Raw genomic sequence first — 6000 nt, 5'->3', positions numbered from 1 at the left:
TCGTAACAATTTAGCTAGCCAGATAGTTAAACAGGAAAAAATGACCTAAAACTAATATTATGCAAGATAGATGTCAATTCTTCGTGGTTACAGTAGCTAGCTAACAATGCTTTGTGGCTATCTGGCTAGCTAACAGTACTAGTAGCTAGCCAGTCAGCCCTATTGACTAATTATGGGCTTGCGATCTAAGGTACTTAGGCAGGTAAACATGCCGAACAATACCAAATTACTCATGAACCATTAAGAGAGATCACCACTTAAGTGCTTTATTACAAGGTAAAACAAAAATAACAGGAGTCATACATGTATTTCTATCTCTATATTTATACATATTGAAAATAACTGGTATGTAGCACAGTTCTCTAGCACATACAAGTGCAAGCTAAATATCTGTAGCTGTTCATTTGTTAGTAAATGTTGGGAGCTGTGACTCTATCTATTCTACTGGAAGGCTGTCGTCTCCTCTGCTTACAGTAGAAAGGCCTTGGACCGATCCACTGAGACGCAGTGAGCATAAGAACGACAAAAGACAGGAAAACAGTGACCGTGTTCGGGCGACTAACATGCATATCCCCACGATCATCTGATCCTGATGTTATTCCACAGACAGCCAGCAGGGGGAAGTCCAGACTCACAGGTTTTTCTGCTATCATACACCCAAAACTCACTAACCATACAACTATTTCCACCACTAGGCTTACTGCAGTCACTGCTTCAACCGTTACTGAACTACCATGAAAAATACTTTTAGACAGCTGAAGCAAGCATACTTAAAAAAAAAAGTATCCTTTCTAGTTGACGAGGGATTTGGCAGTGCGGTCCTTGAGATTTCATACTTCTTATTGGAGGCACAGGGGGATTAGCTCAAATGGTAGAGCGCTCGCTTAGCATGCGAGAGGTAGCGGGATCGATGCCCGCATCCTCCAATTATTTAGTTTGGTTCAATCAGCACACATTGTTGTTGTAGCTCTGGACTGATTTAACTAATCGAAGGATTAGTTACCAAATTGAAACAAGTGTGCTTGTCTGGCTCTAAAATGTAAATGTGTATTGTTGGGGGTACCCGAGGACTACAGTTGGGAAACACCAGTGGAAGGTAGAGCGTGGTGACGAGTTGAAATTTTAATTAAAAATAGGCCTATCGGTAGACGCTGCTATCGTGGCTGTTAATAATATATTAGGCTAAGTACTGTTTTATACTCTGTACTTTCAATTGTTTTGAGTCCATGACATATTTCTCATGCAGTGTTTTAGTAGGATTATTTAGGGACAGTTCAAAAATTACTGGGTGAGTGGAGGCTTGTAACTCTCAAACTCTAGGGGTGTTTCTCCAAACATACTACCTACCATGCTCCACACTCATGCTCCGAATGTTTTCTCCAGTACGTTCTCTTGAGTATGTTCTTGTGAGGACGAGAGTGGGGAGAATACATAAAACAATACATTTAAGAAGCACTCGCACAACCCCTACTGTATTACCTCACGCTTCACCGCCCCATTCACTGAACCTCCTTCCAGCCAGGACAATGGCAACAATAGACGAAACAAGATATACACAAAGCGAACATTGGACTTCATAATTATCAGCTACATATGTGAATCGTAACAATTTAGCTAGCCAGATAGTTAAACAGGAAAAAATGACCTAAAACTAATATTATGCAAGATAGATGTCAATTCTTCGTGGTTACAGTAGCTAGCTAACAATGCTTTGTGGCTATCTGGCTAGCTAACAGTACTAGTAGCTAGCCAGTCAGCCCTATTGACTAATTATGGGCTTGCGATCTAAGGTACTTAGGCAGGTAAACATGCCGAACAATACCAAATTACTCATGAACCATTAAGAGAGATCACCACTTAAGTGCTTTATTACAAGGTAAAACAAAAATAACAGGAGTCATACATGTATTTCTATCTCTATATTTATACATATTGAAAATAACTGGTATGTAGCACAGTTCTCTAGCACATACAAGTGCAAGCTAAATATCTGTAGCTGTTCATTTGTTAGTAAATGTTGGGAGCTGTGACTCTATCTATTCTACTGGAAGGCTGTCCTCTCCTCTGCTTACAGTAGAAAGGCCTTGGACCGATCCACTGAGACGCAGTGAGCATAAGAACGACAAAAGACAGGAAAACAGTGACCGTGTTCGGGCGACTAACATGCATATCCCCACGATCATCTGATCCTGATGTTATTCCACAGACAGCCAGCAGGGGGAAGTCCAGACTCACAGGTTTTTCTGCTATCATACACCCAAAACTCACTAACCATACAACTATTTCCACCACTAGGCTTACTGCAGTCACTGCTTCAACCGTTACTGAACTACCATGAAAAATACATTTAGACAGCTGAAGCAAGCATACTTAAAAAAAAAAGTATCCTTTCTAGTTGACGAGGGATTTGGCAGTGCGGTCCTTGAGATTTCATACTTCTTATTGGAGGCACAGGGGGATTAGCTCAAATGGTAGAGCGCTCGCTTAGCATGCGAGAGGTAGCGGGATCGATGCCCGCATCCTCCAATTATTTAGTTTGGTTCAATCAGCACACATTGTTGTTGTAGCTCTGGACTGATTTAACTAATCGAAGGATTAGTTACCAAATTGAAACAAGTGTGCTTGTCTGGCTCTAAAATGTAAATGTGTATTGTTGGGGGTACCCGAGGACTACAGTTGGGAAACACCAGTGGAAGGTAGAGCGTGGTGACGAGTTGAAATTTTAATTAAAAATAGGCCTATCGGTAGACGCTGCTATCGTGGCTGTTAATAATATATTAGGCTAAGTACTGTTTTATACTCTGTACTTTCAATTGTTTTGAGTCCATGACATATTTCTCATGCAGTGTTTTAGTAGGATTATTTAGGGACAGTTCAAAAATTACTGGGTGAGTGGAGGCTTGTAACTCTCAAACTCTAGGGGTGTTTCTCCAAACATACTACCTACCATGCTCCACACTCATGCTCCGAATGTTTTCTCCAGTACGTTCTCTTGAGTATGTTCTTGTGAGGACGAGAGTGGGGAGAATACATAAAACAATACATTTAAGAAGCACTCGCACAACCCCTACTGTATTACCTCACGCTTCACCGCCCCATTCACTGAACCTCCTTCCAGCCAGGACAATGGCAACAATAGACGAAACAAGATATACACAAAGCGAACATTGGACTTCATAATTATCAGCTACATATGTGAATCGTAACAATTTAGCTAGCCAGATAGTTAAACAGGAAAAAATGACCTAAAACTAATATTATGCAAGATAGATGTCAATTCTTCGTGGTTACAGTAGCTAGCTAACAATGCTTTGTGGCTATCTGGCTAGCTAACAGTACTAGTAGCTAGCCAGTCAGCCCTATTGACTAATTATGGGCTTGCGATCTAAGGTACTTAGGCAGGTAAACATGCCGAACAATACCAAATTACTCATGAACCATTAAGAGAGATCACCACTTAAGTGCTTTATTACAAGGTAAAACAAAAATAACAGGAGTCATACATGTATTTCTATCTCTATATTTATACATATTGAAAATAACTGGTATGTAGCACAGTTCTCTAGCACATACAAGTGCAAGCTAAATATCTGTAGCTGTTCATTTGTTAGTAAATGTTGGGAGCTGTGACTCTATCTATTCTACTGGAAGGCTGTCCTCTCCTCTGCTTACAGTAGAAAGGCCTTGGACCGATCCACTGAGACGCAGTGAGCATAAGAACGACAAAAGACAGGAAAACAGTGACCGTGTTCGGGCGACTAACATGCATATCCCCACGATCATCTGATCCTGATGTTATTCCACAGACAGCCAGCAGGGGGAAGTCCAGACTCACAGGTTTTTCTGCTATCATACACCCAAAACTCACTAACCATACAACTATTTCCACCACTAGGCTTACTGCAGTCACTGCTTCAACCGTTACTGAACTACCATGAAAAATACATTTAGACAGCTGAAGCAAGCATACTTAAAAAAAAAAGTATCCTTTCTAGTTGACGAGGGATTTGGCAGTGCGGTCCTTGAGATTTCATACTTCTTATTGGAGGCACAGGGGGATTAGCTCAAATGGTAGAGCGCTCGCTTAGCATGCGAGAGGTAGCGGGATCGATGCCCGCATCCTCCAATTATTTAGTTTGGTTCAATCAGCACACATTGTTGTTGTAGCTCTGGACTGATTTAACTAATCGAAGGATTAGTTACCAAATTGAAACAAGTGTGCTTGTCTGGCTCTAAAATGTAAATGTGTATTGTTGGGGGTACCCGAGGACTACAGTTGGGAAACACCAGTGGAAGGTAGAGCGTGGTGACGAGTTGAAATTTTAATTAAAAATAGGCCTATCGGTAGACGCTGCTATCGTGGCTGTTAATAATATATTAGGCTAAGTACTGTTTTATACTCTGTACTTTCAATTGTTTTGAGTCCATGACATATTTCTCATGCAGTGTTTTAGTAGGATTATTTAGGGACAGTTCAAAAATTACTGGGTGAGTGGAGGCTTGTAACTCTCAAACTCTAGGGGTGTTTCTCCAAACATACTACCTACCATGCTCCACACTCATGCTCCGAATGTTTTCTCCAGTACGTTCTCTTGAGTATGTTCTTGTGAGGACGAGAGTGGGGAGAATACATAAAACAATACATTTAAGAAGCACTCGCACAACCCCTACTGTATTACCTCACGCTTCACCGCCCCATTCACTGAACCTCCTTCCAGCCAGGACAATGGCAACAATAGACGAAACAAGATATACACAAAGCGAACATTGGACTTCATAATTATCAGCTACATATGTGAATCGTAACAATTTAGCTAGCCAGATAGTTAAACAGGAAAAAATGACCTAAAACTAATATTATGCAAGATAGATGTCAATTCTTCGTGGTTACAGTAGCTAGCTAACAATGCTTTGTGGCTATCTGGCTAGCTAACAGTACTAGTAGCTAGCCAGTCAGCCCTATTGACTAATTATGGGCTTGCGATCTAAGGTACTTAGGCAGGTAAACATGCCGAACAATACCAAATTACTCATGAACCATTAAGAGAGATCACCACTTAAGTGCTTTATTACAAGGTAAAACAAAAATAACAGGAGTCATACATGTATTTCTATCTCTATATTTATACATATTGAAAATAACTGGTATGTAGCACAGTTCTCTAGCACATACAAGTGCAAGCTAAATATCTGTAGCTGTTCATTTGTTAGTAAATGTTGGGAGCTGTGACTCTATCTATTCTACTGGAAGGCTGTCCTCTCCTCTGCTTACAGTAGAAAGGCCTTGGACCGATCCACTGAGACGCAGTGAGCATAAGAACGACAAAAGACAGGAAAACAGTGACCGTGTTCGGGCGACTAACATGCATATCCCCACGATCATCTGATCCTGATGTTATTCCACAGACAGCCAGCAGGGGGAAGTCCAGACTCACAGGTTTTTCTGCTATCATACACCCAAAACTCACTAACCATACAACTATTTCCACCACTAGGCTTACTGCAGTCACTGCTTCAACCGTTACTGAACTACCATGAAAAATACATTTAGACAGCTGAAGCAAGCATACTTAAAAAAAAAAGTATCCTTTCTAGTTGACGAGGGATTTGGCAGTGCGGTCCTTGAGATTTCATACTTCTTATTGGAGGCACAGGGGGATTAGCTCAAATGGTAGAGCGCTCGCTTAGCATGCGAGAGGTAGCGGGATCGATGCCCGCATCCTCCAATTATTTAGTTTGGTTCAATCAGCACACATTGTTGTTGTAGCTCTGGACTGATTTAACTAATCGAAGGATTAGTTACCAAATTGAAACAAGTGTGCTTGTCTGGCTCTAAAATGTAAATGTGTATTGTTGGGGGTACCCGAGGACTACAGTTGGGAAACACCAGTGGAAGGTAGAGCGTGGTGACGAGTTGAAATTTTAATTAAAAATAGGCCTATCGGTAGACGCTGCTATCGTGGCTGTTAATAATATATTAGGCTAAGTACTGTTTTATAC

General features: G+C 41.0%; 4 non-coding genes across 4 annotated transcripts; all 4 read left to right on the top strand.

Moving 5' to 3' along the window:
* Positions 1-853: 853 nt before the first annotated feature.
* trnaa-agc (transfer RNA alanine (anticodon AGC)) lies at positions 854-926 on the top strand. The gene has a single exon. It is a non-coding gene; the product is annotated as a tRNA-Ala (tRNA).
* A 1527-nt stretch (positions 927-2453) lies between these two features.
* Positions 2454-2526, top strand: trnaa-agc (transfer RNA alanine (anticodon AGC)). Its single transcript has one exon. It is a non-coding gene; the product is annotated as a tRNA-Ala (tRNA).
* Positions 2527-4053: 1527 nt separating this feature from the next.
* Positions 4054-4126, top strand: trnaa-agc (transfer RNA alanine (anticodon AGC)). The gene has a single exon. It is a non-coding gene; the product is annotated as a tRNA-Ala (tRNA).
* Positions 4127-5653: 1527 nt separating this feature from the next.
* Positions 5654-5726, top strand: trnaa-agc (transfer RNA alanine (anticodon AGC)). Its single transcript has one exon. It is a non-coding gene; the product is annotated as a tRNA-Ala (tRNA).
* The last annotated feature ends 274 nt before the right edge of the window (positions 5727-6000 follow it).

This window comes from Salvelinus alpinus, chromosome 7 (assembly GCF_045679555.1).
Source record: "Salvelinus alpinus chromosome 7, SLU_Salpinus.1, whole genome shotgun sequence".
NCBI classification, from domain to species: Eukaryota; Metazoa; Chordata; class Actinopteri; order Salmoniformes; family Salmonidae; genus Salvelinus; species Salvelinus alpinus.
This window is presented reverse-complemented; position numbering and strand designations above follow the sequence as displayed.